This window comes from Saimiri boliviensis (assembly GCF_048565385.1).
Source record: "Saimiri boliviensis isolate mSaiBol1 chromosome 19 unlocalized genomic scaffold, mSaiBol1.pri SUPER_19_unloc_4, whole genome shotgun sequence".
Lineage (NCBI taxonomy): Eukaryota > Metazoa > Chordata > Mammalia > Primates > Cebidae > Saimiri > Saimiri boliviensis.
In genome coordinates, this window is record NW_027412505.1 from 980,918 (window position 1) to 1,001,329 (window position 20,412).

Sequence of the window (20,412 nt, forward strand, 5' to 3'; positions counted from 1 at the left end):
ACAGAAATGTGACACTAATAAAAAACAAATATGCTTTCAGAGTAGTTTGATTATTTAGGACACAGGACTATTTAATTATTATAGTCTCCTAGATAGCAGCTCAATATATTTTTCATACTTTACTGCACCATTCTGTGATACATAAAATGTAAAACTAAAGATATATATTAAATTGTACTTGAGACTATTTTATTTCATTTGATGCATTAATAAAAATTCAGGTTAGCGTATACATGACTATTTTAAGCAACATGAATATGTTTCCATTGTTAATGTTTTTGCAATATAATACATAAGGTGTATCGTTCTCTATGTGAACAGATATAAGTTCAATGTGAGCATTAAATGTCAAATTGTATTTTATTTAACTCATATAATTAAATTTCATGGTAAGGTGTTGAGGTATTATCTGATGATATTAAAATAAATATTAAAATGTTAATGAAACAATTTTCTTTGAAAAGTGTTTAAATAATTTTTAAAAATAGCATGCTCTTCTTGTCTGTAAATGCTATGGAATTTAAAGTTATCTTTTTATGTCTAAATGTTCAAAGACCCTCAAATTAACAATCAATTTAAAATTTGTAGTTTTCTTGAAGGTTTTAGTAGCAGGCAACTTTTATAAAATGCAGAATGTAAATTGAAGATTTATGTGTCTGTAAAACTCATTATGGAAATAGGTTCATAGTGTTCCATCAGAAAACAGCACCTGCTTTTGTTTAAGTTCTATTTTGTGAGAAAACAAATTTAATCTATTGCAGAACTAATCCAGTTACATGCATTTTGTGAAATATAATACATAAAAACAAATTATGGAAAATTTTGACTCAGATATTCCTGTTTCTGTAAAGCTTTGCCTTTCATTCTCAACCAAATATGTTGCTGATATCATGCTTATCAAAAAACATAATGTTTCATGAAGTTTGTATCTTAAAAAGAAACTTTACAATTGTTATTTTTTTTACTTTTATTTTGAAAAACATTTTATAAACTTAAGGAGATGATAATCTGAATGTAATTTACAGGATAATGCACCACATTAAAAGTAGAGGGAAGAAAGTGAAAAATATATTCAATAAACCAACTTGCAATTCTGGATTGTTCCTAAATATAGTAAGCTTTTGTAGCCAAATAAAAATTGATGTACATAACTTTTTTTTAAATCAAACCCTACTCTATATAGAAATCTGAGGTTTTAGAGACTAGAGAAAACCATATATAACAGACAGAATTTTAAAGAATAAATGAGACATTCTCTTTGCGTGGCCTGAGCTATATTTAGTGTTTAAAATATGCATATGTAATATTTTCTCTTAAATTATTAATTTTCACAGACATATACATTATACAAAAATAGGTTCAAGTTTGATTTGATAATCAAATGTTTTTCTCAATTTAAATGAAGGACTTTTTAGGGCTAGAATAATATTTTAGATTAAATCATTGATATCTTTCTAATGACAACATGTCATACTGGTTCATTTTTAGCGTTTTGCAAACATGTTCTTTTAAAATTTTCCAAATGCACATATGAAGTAGAGATTACAATGAACCTCCATGCAACAATTTCCCAACTATCAGCGCTTTCTTCTGTAGTAACAGATGATCTACTAATCTCATCTTAACATCTATATTAGCTTTGACATTCATTCTGAAACCACAATGTGGGATAAAGTTTCCATCTCAGTTTTGAAGCAGATGTTGGAGAAAAGCATGGCCAAACCACAATGAAGCTCTTCAAGTTTCTCTGCAAAATGGTACAAATCAATTTTTCTTACTTTTTTTGGCCAAAGCCGGTTGCCAAAGGTGGCCAGGTTCAGCTCAGTAGGCATGGAAGTCTTCTCCCTCAGTGAAGCACTGCAAGTCCTGTGGCAATGGTTGGGATGTATTAATTATTTTCCAGGGAGCATAGTGAATAAATTACAAATTTGTCAGTTGACTTGAACAAGAGTAACATTATTTTTTGGAGTCTTCCTATCCAAGGGTATAGCATTTATTTTCAATTTGTTCAAATCCACTTTGTGTGTCTTGGGAAGTTTTCTTACTTATGTAGCAAAACAACAACAACAACAACAAAACAACAAAAATGCTTTTGTTACATATACTGTTTAGATAACTTCTCATTATTATTATTATTATTGTTATTATTTTGTTTTTTTGAGACAGAGTTTCACTCTTGTTACCCAGGCTGGAGTGCAATGGCATGATCTCAGCTCACTGAAACCTCTGCCTCCTGGGTTTAAGTAATTCTCCTGACTCAGCCTCCTGAGTAGCTGGGACTACAGGCTGTGCCACCATGCCCAGCTAATTTTTGTATTTTTAGTAGAGATGGGTTTTTACCATGTTGACCAGGATGATCTTGATCTCTTGACCTCGTGATCCACCCGCCTCAGCCTCCCAAAGTGCTGGGATTATAGGCATGAGCCACTGCACCTGGCCTCCTTTTTATTATGTCAGATAGAACTTATGATTGTCTTTTGAATTTAAACCATTTTTATTTTATTGTTTTTATTAACTTTTTAATTGCAGCAGATTTTTTATAAACAACAAGCAGTGTGAGAGGCAATATAAAATGTGCAAATAAGTAAATATGTGTTCATGTTCTTAAGCAGCTCATAATTACAAAAGACATAAGATATATCTAGTTAGTGACACTTTTAATACTACTTAAAATAGTAGGTAACAAATATATAAAATGGTTTGACTATGAATGTGATTGATTTAGACATATGTTCCTCTGTGGAGCAATGTATTTAATTGAGCTAAGTAGATTAACAGTGTGTGGCTCTTTATTATTCCCTAAATACCTCTCATGAACTACAAAATAGTATTCAATAATATAAATACATATGTGAAAAAACATTTTTCTGACCAGTGGCATACTTACAGAGTTTTAAATAAATATGGGATATATACAGGATGCTGCGGAAAAATAAAAATTTGATTAAATTATTTTGTCATTGAGGCTAAAGTTTAGTGCTAAATATTTTATTTTAAATTATCTGAAGATAAGAATTTAATAATATTGGACACTGTTAGAGTAGATCTCAATCATTGGCACTAAAATACTTACCTCTGTCTGCTGAACTCTGAAATCTTACCAGTATTACTTTTCTTGTAAGGTACAGCTTAGGGAAGATTGGCCCCATTGCCATGCAAAGAGAGGTAAAGTGAGATTCTACTCAAAGCAACCTTGAATTTGAAACTGGGTCTTCCACTGTTTCAAAGCTGAACTGTAGGTCCAAATGTGTACATATCTGGACATCATTATCTTCATCAGAATCCTCAGGCATGTGTCCTCAAGGGCTTGTGTGTCGGCAGTACTCAGCATAAAGTTATTTCTCATTATGGCAAATTACAATTAATTTGCCAGTATATAATTCATTATCAAGATACAGTTATTTATCATTATGTCAAGGACAAATTTAGAAGACTTACTAAATTTACTTCTTTGTTTCCCCAGCTGGAAACAGTCAATAGCTACTGATATCACCAGTGTGATACCTTGGCTGAATACCTTGGCTGTGTTAACTGCTTTGACTCAACACGCAGCAGAGGTATTGGTGTACTGCACCTCGAGATGCTGACATATGGCTGAAGTCCAGGGTCACTGGCCCAGGCCATCCACTGAGGTCATCCCATGCGGCATCAGCCACTGGTTCCGATGAACCCACCATCACTACACTTCTCATCAATCACCAGTCACTAGACTGAGAATTCTGTGAAAGCTGGGGTCCTATTTTACTCACCTCTGTGATCACGGTTCTTAGCTAAGGGCCCAGCACAGAGAGGCCTCTCAGCAGTGTTCATCCATGACTGAATAAAATTGATTAGAAACCTCCGACTCTTTCACCTACATTTCTGTTCCCTATGTCTTGTAAGGATGCTCTTTCTCTCAGAAGGCTGCAAATCCCCTTCCCTAAAGAGGCGCCTGCCCTACACCATCGCGGCCCCAGGATCCTCTCCTGTGGAAGCTTGAAGGAAGACAAGCCTGTTCTGAATTTTTTTTTGTTTTTGGAGGTGGAGTGTCGCTCTAGTTACCCAGGCTGGAGTGCAATGGCATGATCTCAGCTCACTGCAACCTCTGCCTCCTGGGTTCAAGCAATTCTCCTGCCTCAGCCTCCCGAGTAGCTGGGACTACAGGCGCACACCACAATACCCAGCTAATTTTTTTGTATTTTCAGTAGAAATGGTCTACCATTTCATGTTGACCAGGATAGTCTCAATCTCTTGATCTTGTGATCCACCCACCTCAGCCTCACAAAGTGCTCAGATTATAGGCGTGAGCCACTGCACCCAGCCAATCTGAAAATGTTCTCTTACACCTCCCCCTGTCATTAGGAGCAATGTCCTCTGACATACCCTCCCATCTTCCAGGCTGCCACAACACCTCAGTTGGGTAGAACTACCGTATCTTATTGAAATGATCTGTGTGTGTTCTTCCACTCACTGGCTTGTGTTTCTTTAGAGACATTAAATACCTGAATCACAAGTCCTTAGCCAATATAAAGAAAAGTAAATAATAAATATTTATGGGAAACTTCCCTCAACTGAAGATGCAGAAGAATAGTATAAGTATCACTGTTTCATATACAAGCAAGGGACACTTACTCTGGCACCTGACCCAGGACAGAGCTGTTTGATTAAGAATGAACATCTCCAACCTTTCTCCAAGCACGGTTATTCCCTCTAACCCACACTGACCTGAAGAGCATCCACTGCTACGGCAGCCCCGAGGTCGAGGCTCCTGGGTCTGGGGTGGGGGCTCACGGTCACATCCTCCCGCTCCTGGAGTTGAAGCTGCCCCTCACTATAAACCAGCTCTGATCTACCCTATGCCTCTCTGGCCAGAGGCAGGAGATTCCCGTGGAGTAAGTTTCCCAGTCCCCACTGCTCAGCTCATGCTGCTCCTTGAGAATTTAAATGATCACAGGCAGTGCCCATTTCCCTTCAGGCTTCTGTCCCAGTTTTCCCTTATTCTCCCATTCTTTGGTTTTCATCTACCAATGGCTTGTCCTTTGGGGATTATTCTCATCTCCTAAACCTGCTGAGTTTCTTTATTCCACCTGTTCCCTGATCTCTGGGATTCCAGTGTGTAGACTCAGCTCAGCCTTCTACAGGAGACACACAGAGTCACGTCTCAGCTGAAGGTCCCAGGCAGTATTGAAAACCATCTCAATTCCTCAGAGATGCAGAGAAAACAGAGCAGGAAGTGACCTCGGAGAGGTACAAAAAGCCCCTACCTTGCCAATGAGGAACCTGAAGCCCAGAAAGACTGAGACTCTCCCAGGCTCCCTCCCTCACCACTTGGTGGCAGCAGATCCCACACAAGCCTTGGCCTCAGCCTCCCTGTGCAGAGCAGGTAACTCACCCTCCAGAAGCTCACTGCTGCCTTTCAGAAACTTTAGATGAAAAACAGCAATGTCCACTGTGATAACAAAAAGAGTAAAAGCCCCTTTCTTTGGACAAACCCTTTATCACAGTTCTATAGTCCTGGTGTTTATACTCGGTCAGCTGTCATTCACTAGCTGCTAGATTGGGGCAGGGAGCACGTAGGATTGAATAGCGTTTCACACAACCCTGCTTTCCCGGCCTGGGCTCTCAGCTCCTCCATTCTTCTTCAGAAACTTTCTTCTGCTCTAACTGCTGGAGAGTCCAGACCCTCATGTGAGTCATTGCTCCATGAAGATCCCTGTTATTTTCTTCCTCTCCTGGAGATAGAGAGGGCAGAGATTGGTTCTGGGACTCCACAGTCTTAGGTTTTCTCCTAAGCCAGCCAGGGCAGCTGAAAGGAATCATGACTGCGAGAGGTCAGGACAGTGAAGAGGAGCACGGGCTCACAAGGACAGCCCCTCGTGGAGATGGTCAGGACCCTGACACCAGCAATATCTGACCAATTCTGCTGGGATGATGCAACAAGGATTAAGTGGAGGATGCCGCCATGAGGAGAAAGGGGAAGAACCAAAAGAGTGGGGGAAGAAGAAAAATAAAATGTTTTCAATAACGATAGAAAAATATGCAGAGCCCAGAGACAAAGCCCCCTGTCACAGAGGGTTAGTTCCAGGCTGAGGAGCCCAATCAAGAAATTCCTGCTGGACTTTGCTCAGCCCCATTTCAAAATGGTTTTGGATCAGTGACTTTGTTCCCTCCACTTTCCCTCTTTTTGAACAAGAATCACTAGCGTCGTTACTCTGTGACTGTCCCACCAGTGCACATTGAGGACAGATAAGCTGTTTGTTCAGTTTCACAGGTCAACAGAGGTAAGGGAATTATATCAAGGATCTGTATTTGGGCCAGGCACGGTGGCTCATGCCTGTAATCCTAGCACTTTGAGAGGCCTAGGGGGATGGATCCCCTGAGGTCAGGAGTTTCAGACTAGCCTGGTTAACAGGGCAAAACCCCTTCTCTACTAAAAATACAAAACAATTAGCTGAATCCAGTGGTGCATGCCTGTAATCTCAGCTACTCAAGAGGCTGAGGCAGGAGAATCGCTTGAACCCAGGAGGCAGAAGTTGCAGTAAGCCAAGATCACACCCCTGCACTCCAGCATGGGTCACAGACCAAGACTCACTTTCAAAAAAAAAAAAAACAAAAAAGAATCCGTACTTAATGGACACCCTCAGAAGCCTCATTCACACTTGGTGTAGATGATTTAAATGAGATTTTAAACTTTTGATCAGATTAGAGCTACATGACATTTTTCACTTTGAACTAATGCATTCATGACACGAAACTTGGAAACCTTAGGTGAAAGGGTGAATGTATTTTGCATCTGTGAGGGATGTGAATGTCTGGGGAATAGAAGTTAAACTGTGATAGGTAGAATTTCTAAAATGGTCTCCAAACATGCTGTACCCTTATCTCTGGAACCTGTTAAGCTGATAAGACATTCCTGTGATTACATTGTTACATGGCAGTCATATGACTTTAAAGAGTGATATGGTTTGGCTCTGTGTCCCCACCGAAATCTCATGTTGAATTATAATCCTGAGTGTTAGAGGTGGGACCTGGCAGGAGGTTATTGGATCATGGGGAAGGTTTCTAATGGCTCAGCACCATCCCCCAAGTGCCATTGCATGAGAGTTTCCATGAGATCTAGTTGCTTAAAAGTATGTAGCACTTCCCCCCGCTCCTCTCTCTCTCTCCCATTGGCCATGTGAAGATCGTGCCTGCTTCCACTTCCACCATGATTGTAAGTTTCCTGAGGCCTCCCCAGAAGCAGAAGCCTGCACAGCCCACAGAACCATGATCTGATTAAACTTCTTTCTTTATAAATCACCCAGGTCATTAATTATACACTGCAAGAACAGACTAATACAAAGGCTGTGCTTTCCTGAGTGCACCAGATCTAATCACATCACTCCCTCAGTGTCAGAGATTTCTCTAGTGGGTAGGAAAAGAAAAAGTCAGAGAGAGGATAGGAGCTGCAGAAGAATTCCATGGGCTGTTGTTGGTTGGAAGATGGGAAAAGTGAGAAAGAATGCAGGTGGCCTCTGGAGTCAGGGTGTCTCCTGGCTGAGAGCCAGGAGCACTGAAAAAGGGATCTCAGTCCTCCACCCACAAGAAGAGGAATTCTGCCGATACATCTGTAGTAAACTTGGAAGAGTAGCCTGATCTCTGGATGAAAAACACAAGGCAGCCCATAACTGGATTTCAGCCTCCTAAGACCCTGATCAGAGAACCCAATCTTTCCTGATTTCTGTGGTTTCAAACCACTAACTTGTTATAATGCGTTAATAGGTAGCAACAGAAAACTAGTTACAGGTGCCTATCTGTACTCTTTTTATATTTTCACATACATGTATGCTAATCCCTATAGGCACAAAAAAGAAAAAAAAAAAGCAAGGGACTACATTAAAATGTTATACTTACCTTTGTGGGAGCACTGTAAGGGCTGTTCCAGAGCCCGTGCAACTAGAAGAAGATAATGAAGGGCATTTCAGGCAGGTGAGAAGTGTCTTTTCCATGTTACCAATCCAAATTCTGAAAGAAAAAAAGATGGTAAAATATTTAACTCCCAGCCAGGTGTGGTGGCTCATGCATGTAATTCCAGTATTTTGGGAGGCTAAGGTGCGTGGATCACCTGAGGTTTGTAGTTGGAGAGCAGCCTGACCAACATGGAGAAACTCTTTGTCTACTAAAAATACAAAATTTGCCGGGCGTGGTGCTGCATGCCTGTAATCCCAGCCAACTCGAAAGGCTGAGGCACAAGAATCACTTGCACCCTAGAGGTAGAAGTTGCAGTTAGCTGAGATTGCACATAGCACTCCAGCATGAAGGCTCATGCCTCCAATCCCAACACTTTGGGAGGCTGAGGAGGGCAGATCACCTGAGGTTGGGAGTTCAAGACCAGCCTTACCGACATGGAGAAACCCTGTCTCCACTAAAAATAGAAAATTAGCTTAGCATGGTGCTGCATGCCTGTAATCCCAGGTACTCAGGAGGCTGAGGCAGGAGCATTGCTTGAACCCAGGAGGCAGAGGTTGCAGTGAGCTGAGATCATGCCATTGCACTCCAGCCAGCACAACAAGAGTGAAACTCCGGCTCAAAAACAAACAAATGTAACTCTGCATAACATTATCTGCAAATTCATCATCTACATTTCTAATAGAAGGATTTTTTTTTTTTTTTTTTTTTTTTTTTAGCGCTTTCACTTGTGCCCACTGGACAAGGTTTGATTGCAACTATCTGCTACCAGCATAGACGAACCAATTCAAGGAGAGCAATAAATGGGACTAACTACTAAGTTCCCATAAAGAAAGTCCTTAAGAATAAAATATTTCCTCTAGTTGACACAAGATTAAGACAATGGTCCATTACATAAAATCCCAATCTAATAAAAGCTGAAATGTAATGTTGTCTGTTTCCCAAATTTTAATTTTGTTCAGGCTCTGTCATGGTGACCAGGGATTGGAAAATGACTGTAAAGAGCCTCTGGGGAATCTGGGGAGGGAAGAAAGGTAGTCTGTATTCTAAGAGGGGACTGAGGTGATGGCTACAAAATTCTACATATCTACGGAAATTATTCAATTCTGCATTTGTGATTACTGACTTTCATTACAAGTAACTTGTTCAATAAAATTTCTGGTTTCTACTCCAACCTGCAAGGAGCCAGGAGGTCACCACTTGTCCTTACAACTAGAAAAAAGCTGAACAAACTGAAAATTATCAAATCTTATTAGCGGGCCTAGAAGAGAGGTCACAGGGCAAATTGCCATGCTGAAAACAAGACAGACAGGCAAATACAAGGAACAGAAGCTGCTGAAGCCAGCACTTAAATGGTACTGACAGATTACTAGAAACTGAGGGTGGCCTGCCTTGAGCATTCAAAACTCCTTGGGGCCCAGATTTAGTGGGGATCTCACATTTTTCTAAGTTTTATCACCTGGAGCCCAACCAGGTTCTCATAGTAAAGATCAGAAGAAAAATGCCCACAGAACTGACACTGCCGACTTCAGCACTAATTATAAAGCTACAGTAACCAAACAGTGTGGAAATTGGTGAAGAAAGAAAAAAAGCAGACAAATAGGTCACTAGAAAAGAATACAGAGCTCGGAAATAGACTAACCTTTGAGAAAGGCACAAAGGCAATTTAACAGGCAAAGGATAGTCTTTTCAACAAATGGTGCTAGAATGACTAGATATTCACATGTAAAAAATAAATAAATCTAGACACAGATTTTACACCTTTCACAAAATGGATCTTACACTTCAATGCAAGGTACAAAACTGTAAGACTCCTAGAGGATAACATAGGGGAACATCTAGGTGACCTTGGGCATAGTGATGACTTCTCAGATACAGTGTCAAAAGCACAACCCAGGAAAGAAAAAAATTGATCAGTTGGACTTCATTAAAATTAAAAACTTCTGCTCTGGGAAAGACATCGTTAAGAAAATGAATAAACAAGTGATAAACTGGGAAAAAATATTGGCAAAATACAGCTCTGATGAAAGACTGGTGTCCAAAATACATAAAGGACTCTTAAAACTCAATAATAATACAGCAAACAACCCAATTTAAAAATGGGCAGAAGATCTGGATACTCCACCAGAAAAGACATATGGATGGCAAATAAGCATAGGAAAAAGATGCTCAAAATCATGTGTCACTAGGAAATTGCATATTAAACCAAAGAGATGCCACTACACTATAATATATACCTAATAGAATGGCTCAAATCCAAACAAGTGACAATACCAAAGGCTGCCAAAGTTGCAGAGCAGCGGGAACTCTCATTCACTGCTAGTGGAAATGCCAAATGCTAGTCACTTTGGAAAACAGTTTGGCAGGTGTTTTTGTTTTGTTTTGTTTTGTTTTTGTTTTTGTTTTTTTGCAAAGCTAAAAATAGCCTTGCCACATAATCCTGCAAATAGCAGTTTTAGGTATTTACCACAGTAATGTGAAAACATGTTCACTCAAAAACTTGCATCCAGGTATTTACAACAGTTTTCTCATACTTGTCAAAAACTGGAAATAACCAAAATGTCCTTTACTAAGTTAATGGCTAAACAAACTGTGGTATATCTGTGCAACAGAATATGATTCCGTTATAAAAAGAAATGAGCTATCAGGCCATGAAAAGACATGGAGGAATTTTAAATACATAATGCTAGGAAGAAACGAGTCTAAAAACTCTACACACTGTATGATTCCAACACTAGGACATTCCAGGAGAGTCAAAATGGTAGAGATAGTAAAATGATCAGTGATTGCCAAACGTGGAGGAGGGATGAATTGGTTGAACACAAGGAGGTTTTCAGTAGTGAAACTCTTCTGTGTGATACTGTACTGAGGATTCATGACACTAGGTAATTGTGAAAACCCACAGAACTATAAAACTCAAAGAATGAACCCTAACGTAAACTATGGAGTTTAATTAATAATAACATACCAATATTGATTGATCAATTGTAAACATCTATCACACTAATGCAAGATACTAATGATAGAGGAAATTGTGTTCCAGAGGACAAGAGAGAATAGGGGAATTCCCTGTGCTATCAGCTCAATTTATCTGTAAACCTAAAAGTACTCTAAAAAATAATATCTATTAAATTTTATTAAAATTCTGACATGACAGCCTCAAATCAAAATGTTGGTGGCATCCTGTTACTGTGTGGTTAATAATGGGCATTGGGGTGGATCAACCTGGAGTCAGAACGGTCAGAGATAGCAATGCCTGTGCCTTCAACCTCTGGCTCTGCGGGTGTCCCTGGAATCCAGAGAGCAGATCAGCTGGCTTGAGACAGCCTCAGTGCTCCAGATAGTGCAGGCTTCTGGTAAGGACAGGGAAAAATCATCTCAGGGCAGTAATATGGCTGATATAGATTTTATTTTGGACGTGGGTGAATCTTGCAGTCTAAAAAGTATTTAACTTAGAAGACAGATACTCTCTGCTCATGATGTTAAGAACAAATTTAGAATTGTTGTTAAACTTACATCTTTATTTCCCTAGCTGGCCAGGACCTCATTAGTAGCTACTGATGTCACTAGTGTCCTCTGATCACCTTGGCAGTGATAACTGTTTTGACCCAACAGAAAACTGAGGTGTTGCTTGTACCTAAGATGCTGACACCTGGCAGAAATCCAGGGTCACTGTCCCAGAGCAAGTCAGCCAGCTGTTGATTAACAACCAGAAGGGGGACCCGGTCATCCACTGAGGTCATCTCCATGCAGCATGAGCCACTTGCTCTAATGAAGCCACCATCACTACATTTCTCATAACTTGCTATTCACTAGACTGAGAGTTCTGTGAAAGCTGAGATCATATCTACTCATCTCTGTGTTCATGATTCCCAGCTTAGGGTCTGGCACTAAGGAAGGTCTCGGCAGTGTTCACTGAAGATAGGATAAAACTGACTATAGATATCCAATCCAATCACCAACAATCCTCTCCAAAATGTCCTACCAGGGATGCTATAATTTCTCCCAAGATGCAGCAAGCCCCCTTCCTACACCTGTAGACCCCTGCTCTACACCAGTCACATCCCAGCATCTTCTGTGGGACACTGGAGGAAAAACGGGACTACTCTGAAGAATTCCTCTTATGGTTCCCCTTGTCATTAGGAGCAATGTCTTCACCTACACTCCCATCCTCTGGGCTGCCATGACACCCCACTTTCAGAGAACTACTATATTTTCTTGAAATCATGTCATTGTGTTCTTTCTCTCATGAGCTTGAGTTGCTTGGGGAAACACTACTATTTGAACCCCAAGTACACCCAGTAAATACTCATATCATATAGAGACCTTCCTCAATGAAAGTGCAGAGGAATAGTGTAAGTATCACTGCTTCAGATACTGGCAAGAAACACTTACTCTGGCACCTGACCTAGGGCAGAGCTGTTTAATGTAAGAATAGACATCTCCAACCCTTCTCCAAGCATGGTTCTTCTCTCTAACCCACACTGACCTGAACAGCATCCACTGCTATGGCAGCCCCGAGGTCCAGGCTCCTAGGTCTGGGGTGGGGCTCAGGGTCAAATCCTTCCCCTCTTGGAGTTGGTGCTGCCTCTCACTATAAACCAGCTCTGATCCCCCCTTTGGCTCTTCCTCACCAGGGTCAGGAGACTCCTGTGGATTAAGTGTCTTGCCCAGTCCCCGCTGCTCAGCTTGCGCTGCTCCTCGACTGGTTGAATGATCACAGGCCCATTGCCCATTCCCCTGAGGCCTCTGGCCCAGTTTGTCCTTATTCTCCCCTGCTTTGTTTCTCACCTGTTCTAGCGCTGACTTGTCCTTTACAGGTTCTTCTCTTTTCCAAAACCTGCTGACTTTCTTCCATCTGTTCCCTCAGTTCTCAGCTTCCCAGGTGTGAACTCAGCTCAGGCTCTGAAGGAGAAACACAGGGGCCAGAGTCAGGAGTCAGACCCAGAGAGATCAGAGGCAGGTTACAGGTCCAGGCAGTGTTAAAGACCATCTCAGTCCCTCAAGGACTCAGAGAAAACTAAGCAGGAAGGGACCTCAGAGAGGTACAATTAGCACCTACTTTACTGATGAGAAAACTCAAGTCCAGAAAGACTAAGACTCTCCCAGGCTCCCTCATCACCCAGTGGCAGCAGATATACCACGAAAGCCTTGGCCTCACCCTCCCTGTGCAAAGCAGGTAACTCATCCTCCAGAAACTCGCTGCTGCCTTTCAGAAAACTTTAGATCAAACACAGCAATTTCACCTTGCAAACAGAGTAAAAGGGTCTTTCCTTGGACAATTCTTTATCATGGTTCTCTAGGCCTATTACTTACTCCCAGTCCGTTGTCATTCACTGGCTAGCAGTTTGGGGCAGGGAGCATGTGAGGATTAAACAGTGGTTAACACAACCCTGCTTTCCCAGTCTGGGTGTTCAGCTACTCCATGCTTCCTCAGGGAGTTTCCTCTGCTGTAACTGCTGGAGAGTCCAGGCCCTCACGTGGGTCATTTCTCCATGAAGATCCCTGTTATCTTCTTCCTCTCCTGGAGATAGAGAGGGCAGAGAATGGCTCTGGGACTCCATAGTCTTAGGTTTTCTCCTGAGCCAGCCAGGGCAGCTGAAAGCAATCATGACTGAGAGAGGTTAGGACAGTGAAGACGATCTCAGAGGAGCACGGGCTCACAAGGACAGCCCCTCGTGGAGACAGTCAGGACTGTGACACGGGCACTATCTGACCAATTCTGCTGGGGGCGATGGACCAAGGACTAAGCAGAGGATGCTGCCATGAGGAGAAAGGGGAAGAACCAAAGGAGTAGGGGGAAATAAGATAGACAATAATGGTTTCAAGAAATGCAGAGCAAAGATCCCAGAAGCAAAGTCCCACAGGATGGAGGGTCAGTCTCAGGCTGTGGATCCTACTTAAGTACCTCCTGCTGGATTTTGCCCAGCTCCATTTCCAAACTATTTTGGATTGGTGACTTTTTTCTCCCTTCCATGTTCCTTCTTTTTGAACTAGAATCACTGTAATTGTTATTCTGTGCCTGTCCCGCCATTCCACATTAGGAGCAGATAAGCAGTTTGTTCAGTTTCACAGGTCGACAGACGTAAGGCAATTATGTCAATAATCTGTACTTAATGGACACCCTCAGAAGCCTCATTGACACCTGGTGTGGATGTTTTAGATAAGATTTTAAACTTTGGATCTGATGTGGCCTACGTGACATTTTTCATGTTGAACTAATGCTTTAATGACATGAAATTTGGAAACTTTAGAGGAGAGGATGAATGTATTTTGCAGATGGGGAAATGTGAGTGTCCAACTGTGGTAGATGGAATTTCTGAAATGGTCCCCAAACATGCCATACCCTTGTCTCTGAAGCCTGTTAAGGTGAAGAGACACCACTCCTGTGATTATGTTTTTATGTGACAGTTACATGACCTGAAGATGATGAGGTTACCTGCATGAAGTGGATTGAATCACATCACTCCATACATGACAGAGCTTTCTGTGGCTGGTTGGAGAAGATGAAGTCAGAGAAGGAAGGAGCTTGAGAAGGACTCCATGAGTTGTGATTGGTTGAAAGATAGAAAAGACAGGTAAAGAGGAAAGCAGGTGGCATCTGAAGTCAGAGTATCTCCTGGCTGACAGCCAGCACAGAAAAAGGGCCCTCAGTCCCCCACAAACAAGAATAGAAACATTTTCCAATATCTGCAGTGAACTTGGAATAAAAGCTTGAGCTCTAGAGAAACAGCATAGCTAGTCCATTTCTGGATTTTAGCCTCACATGACCCTGATCAGAAAACCCAGGAAGGAAGGAAAAGAAGGAAAGAAGGGAGGGATAGGGGAACAGATAAACTTACATGAAGATGAGGAGATCCAAGGAAACTTACACCACCGATATGTTCAATTAACAGGAACATGCTAACTAGTTATTAGAGAGACACACTACTATAAATCCATATACTGTTTCCATGGCAGACAATCATTCCGGCTTCTCTGAAACACTTTCTGTCTCCGCCTTGCTGTTGTTAGAGACACTGAGTCTTCCCTTTGGACAAGTTCTGGCACCCACAGGAATGAGATGAGACAGTGAACCCCAGAACACCAGGCCACAATGTTCCCTGCTGCTCCTTGTCCACTCCAGAAGCTGCCCAGCTGCAGGGGAATGTGAGCCTCAGCTCCTGGGTCTGACATCATCCCTTTGCCTTTCTCACTGGGCTTCTCTCCTTGCACTGGCTCCCACTCCCCCAGGAACTGGCAGGTGACCATGTGAAAAGAACACAAACAGGACACGCCCCTTTCTTTCTCCTCTCAATGCCTGCAGTGGTGGGTTCCATGGGGTAGTGATCTGACATTTACTCATTATGGTGCCCCTAGCCCAGAGCAGGGCCTGGCACCTAATAGCCACCATGTGAATGCTCAGTGAAAGAAGGTGACCACCACAAGGTCATGAGGAACCAAGAATTCTACTGTGGCCCATCAATTTTAAGTCCTACACAATTCTAGAATGGGAAATGTGAAAGGCCTTCAAAAGTGGCCACTCTCTGAAACCATTATACTGGCAGCTGAGCCATGTTTCCCCATCCTGGACACATCTAGAGGGCACCGCCTAAATCCAGACACATCTCCCCACACAGGACAGTTCAGGGGCCTTAGCCTGGGAAATGTGGTGGACAGGGAGGGGGGAATCATGAAAGTTGAAGAGGTGAAAGCAGGTGAAAGGGAACAGCAAGGTGGAAACAGAGAGAGAGATGGGGATGGAGACTGGGGGATGAGAGGGGAAGAGAGAGGAGAGGGACGCAGATCCAGCCACTGAGGAAAAGGCCTGAAGAGAACACTGTCCTCTCCTGAAGTCAAATAACTTCCACCTGACCACGCACTGCAGCTCGTGGGTGGCACATGCGGGTCATGCTGCAATGTTTAGGGCCTATGGAATCTTCCCTTCTCATCTGAATCGTAATGGAGAGAGGACTCTCTGACCCCATCCAGCTGGCAGTGCCTCGTGATTTTTACCTGTTAGATCTGGCAGCTCTTCATGTCAGCCCACACCGCATGAGGCTGCTCTTGGTGAACCGAATGGGGAAGATTCTACATCAGTGCCTCGGAGAGTCCACTGGAAGCCCTGGACAGCAGGAGTCAGTGGTGCCCCAGCATGGAGGCCAAGAGCACACAGCACTGAAGCTCCAGACACCCTCAGGAGGACAGTAAAGGACAATGTGCTGGTGAGAGCCTGGGTCAGCAGGAACCTCCGCCTGGGTCTGAACATGATTGGCCTTCATACGAGCTATGACATAAAAGAGAGAAAGCAAGGTTAACATTAAGATTTGGGGCTTGGGGAACTTGAAGGATGGAACTGCCATTTGTTGAGACTGGGAAGACTGAGAAAGGAGCAGATTGAAAGGCGGTGAGGAACTAGAATTGGCTGGGTTTCTGTCATATGCAATCAACAGTCCTGACCAGCCTGGGCAATATAGTAAGACCCTGTCTCTGAAAATAAAAAGTTAGCCAAGCATGGTGGTGCACACGTGCAATCTCAGCTACTCGGGAGGCTGAAACAGGGAGATTCCTGAGTAGCCAGAGAAGTTTTCACAAAATAAGTAATATTTGGGGCAGATCTTAGTGAACAGGAATTCCATTCTTTCTGTTAGGAAATTAAGAGAGTGTGGGTGTGGTTAGTTAATGATGATTGAACTATCTTTGGAATCTCATCCACTGGTCTATCTGGTCTATTTATATATGTATATTCTATCTGCAGTCTCACTGAGCTTTGCTAGTTTATGTTGCAGTAACAAAAGCCCCAAAATCTTAGCAGCTACACATACAAAGGTCTATTTTCGTTGACATTTCCTTTTATGTCAGGTTAACTGTGACTCTATTCTATACAAGCTATTTTATTTGTTAGACAGTGAAAGCTGTGATACTTAGAGAATTGTTGAATGTGGTTCATTCATTCATTTAACAACTATTTATTGAATATCTGTTTCATACCAGGCAAGGTCAGGCACTGAGAATACAGTAGTAAATAATAAACAAGATCTCTAATTTCCACAAGCTTATTTTGAAAATGAGATTAAACACTTACAAAATAATCATAACAATATTACATTCATAAATAATATTTTAAATTAGAAAAATATAAAATTATTAAAACTAAAATGGCCAGGAGTGATGGCTCACACCTGTAATATCAACACTTTGGGATGCCAAGGTGGGAGGATCATTTGAGCCCAGGAGTCTGAAAACAGTCTGGGCACCATAGGAAGACCCTGTATACAAAAAATAAAAACTGAGCCTGGCATGGTGGTGCATGCCAGCAGCTACTAAGAAGGCTGAGGTAGGAGGACTGCTAGAGCCTGAGAGGTCAAAACGGCAATGAGTCATGATCATACCACTGCACCACTGCACTCCAGCATGGGCGACAGAGCGAAACCTTGTCTCAAGAAAGCAAAGAGAAGAAGATATGTTCAAACTATATGCAGGAGAAAAAAGAAGAAGGAAGAAAGAAGAAAAGAGGAAGAAGAAGAAGAAGAAAGAAGAAGAAGAAGAAGGAGGAGGAGGAGGAGGAGGAGGAGGAGGAGAAGAAGGAGAAGAAGAAGAAGAAGAAGAAGAAGAAGAAGAAGAAGAAGAAGAAGAAGAAGAAGAAGAAGAAGAAGAAGAAGAAGAAGAAGAAGAAAGAGGGAAGAAAGAAGAAGAAGAAGAAGAAGAAGAAGAAGAAGAAGAAGAAGAAGAAGAAGAAGAAGAAGAAGAAGAAGAGGAAGAAGAAGAAGAAAGAAGAAGGAAGAAGAAGAAGAAGAAGAAGAAGAAGAAGAAAAAGAAACAATTTCATTGATGTAGTCCTGAAACTATTATGTAGAATACTATTATCTACATTACATCATGTCAGTCCTTTAATGGCTTAACAATTAGATATGATCCATAAAATTTTCCTGGTAATTAGGTATACTTAAGAACAATTAAGTATAGAGTTACTGCCTTGACAGGAAGATGGTAAAATTTTTTAAAAGACAAATAAATAAATAAAATAATAAAAGCTGTAGCTCTGTGAATCTCAAATAACATCTAATTGAAGTCAGTGAACATCTAGCAATCATTCTGAACACATAATTCTCTTAATACATGTTGCCTAAACTCCCAAGAGATCTGACTTACCAACACCTGTATGTAGCCAAAAATTGACAATCATTTATAAATTATCACCTCTGACTCCATCTTCTCTACCCACTTAAAAACATTTTACATCTTTATTTATGATTTTTTGTACAGATGGGATCTCACTATGTTGCTCAGGTTGGTCCAGAAACAGACCCACACTGATTTCATAAATCAGATGATCATACAGCCATCTGATTTATGAAAAAAAGTGCCACACAGTCCAGAAGGACAAGGATGTTCCGTTCAATATATGGTGCTACATTAAACAGTCACATCCATGTATTTTTAGTAGAGATGGCTATTTTTTAGTAGAGTAAAAAGTGAATCATGGCTGGGTGGGGTGGCTCACACCTGTAATCCCAGCACTGTGGGAGGCTGAAGTGGGCAGACTACTTGAGCCCAAGAGTTTGAGACTAACCTGGGAAAATGTTGAATGCCCATCTCTACAAAAAAAAAAAAAAAAAAAAAAAAAAATTAGCCAGGCATGGTAGCACATGCCTATGGTCTCAGGTACTCAAGAGGCTAAGGTGGGAGGATTGCTTGATCCAGGAGGTGAAAGTTGCAGTGAGCTGAGATTATGCCACCACACTCTAGCCTGGGAAATAGAGTGAAAGTCTGTCTGAAAAAAAAAAAAAAAAAAAAGCATAAACTAAAATAAAATTGCTATGAGGTTAACACAGAAAAAAATGTGCTCATATTTTTAGGTTAGGCATTGATTAACAGGACACAAAAAGCAGTCACCATAAAGGAAAAGATTGATCAAGTATAATTTCATTAAAATTAAGAAACTCAGGCTGGGTACACTGGCTCATGCCTGTAATCCCTACACTTTGGGAGGCCAAGGCAGGTGTATCACTTGATCCCAGGAATTCCAGACCAGCCTATGTAACATGTTAAAACCCCATCTCTACTAAAAATACAAAAAGAGCTGAGCATAATGGTGCTCTCCTGCAGATCCCAGCTACTTGGGGGCTCAGGCAGGAGGATCACCAGAGCCTTGGGAGGTCGAGATTGCAATGAGCTGTAATTGTGCCATTGCACTCCAGCCTGGACAACAGAGTGAGATCCTGTCTAAAAAAGAAAAAAAAAAAATAGAGAATCTCCATTCATTTAAAAACACCATTAAAAGAGTGAAAAGGCAAGCTACAGTTTGAAAAAAGAGAAATGCAATACGTATATATCCTAGAAAGGACACATAACCAGAATAAAGTGTTACAAATCAACAGAAAAACAAGCATATCCTGAAAACAGGATACAGAGATTTAACAGGCACTTCACAAAAGAGGACGTATAAATGGTAGTAAAAAATACTCAACCTCAATACCAGGAAAAGGCAAAATGAAACCACACTGATACATTACTGCACCTCTACTCCAATGGCAAAATAACTTTTAACCGACAAGCATCAGTTTTTGGGAAAATGTTCAACTTTGGGAAAATGTTCAACAATATCTGATACCTCTAAAACCAACAATGTGACTCTTAACATATATACCCCAATCTAGCAATGTTCTATTTCTTCATCTGTGGTGAATTTTACTTAGTATAAATTTATTACCTGTACTTTTTTTTTTTTTTTTTTTTTTTAGGTTCTCCCTCTGCCATCCAGGCCTGAGTGCACTGGCAAGATCACTGCTCACTGTAATCTCAGCCTCCCAGGCTCTGACTGATCCTCCCATCTCAGCCTCCCAGGTAGCTAGGGACACACCACCACAGACAGCTAATTTTTGTATTTTCAGTAGAGATGGGGTTTTGCCATGTTGCCCAGGCTGGTCTGGAACTCCTGGGCTCCAGTGGTCTGCCCACCTTGGCCTTCCAAAGCGCTGGGATTACACGTGTGATCCACTGCCCCCCGACCATCTGCACATTTCAAATTGTCAACTTCTTCCACAGACTTCTGTAACTTTTCAAAGATTTCTTTGACACAAAGTTCTCAGAAATCTTAAAGCTAGCATTTTAGAATAGAAAACCGAGCTGCTGGTTCACAGGTGAAATTTTACCAATAAAATTTAACAACAAAAGAAAGCTACTAACGCGTATCAGCTCAGAACAAAGCTTTGAAACGACCAGCAGATCACTTTAACGTCCTCGAGCACTGGGAGTCATTCCTTCGGGCGAACAACACTGTACCCCAAAGAAATGATAGCACTTCAAGAAAAGACTTCCTGTGGAAAGCAGCTTTACCAGAAAAAAAAAAAAAAGGAAAGCGAGGACACCGCTCCAAAAGTCTTGCTGCGCTTCGGTGAAAGGACGCCCGGTGAGATCATCTGAGAAGCCCCAAAGACCCGCTCCCGCCAGCGGGATTCTTCCCGGCGCCCCGAGAGGAGGGCTGCGGCGGCCGCGGGGAGAGGA

At 41.6% G+C, this 20,412-nt stretch overlaps 1 long non-coding RNA gene across 5 annotated transcripts; it reads right to left on the reverse strand.

Moving 5' to 3' along the window:
• Nucleotides 1-493: 493 nt before the first annotated feature.
• LOC141583347 (uncharacterized) lies at nucleotides 494-20,408 on the reverse strand. 5 transcript variants are annotated; one of them, XR_012516009.1, is made up of 5 exons: nucleotides 15,922-16,403; nucleotides 12,718-12,831; nucleotides 7,873-7,983; nucleotides 2,888-2,922; nucleotides 494-1,866 (listed from the first exon to the last, which is right to left on the reverse strand). It is a non-coding gene; the product is annotated as an uncharacterized LOC141583347 (long non-coding RNA). The 5 variants fall into 5 exon arrangements; XR_012516008.1 differs by lacking the exon at nucleotides 494-1,866 and adding an exon at nucleotides 20,095-20,408 and having other exon boundaries at nucleotides 2,120-2,922; nucleotides 15,922-16,192; XR_012516007.1 differs by lacking the exon at nucleotides 2,888-2,922 and having other exon boundaries at nucleotides 15,922-16,398.
• Nucleotides 20,409-20,412: the final 4 nt, after the last annotated feature.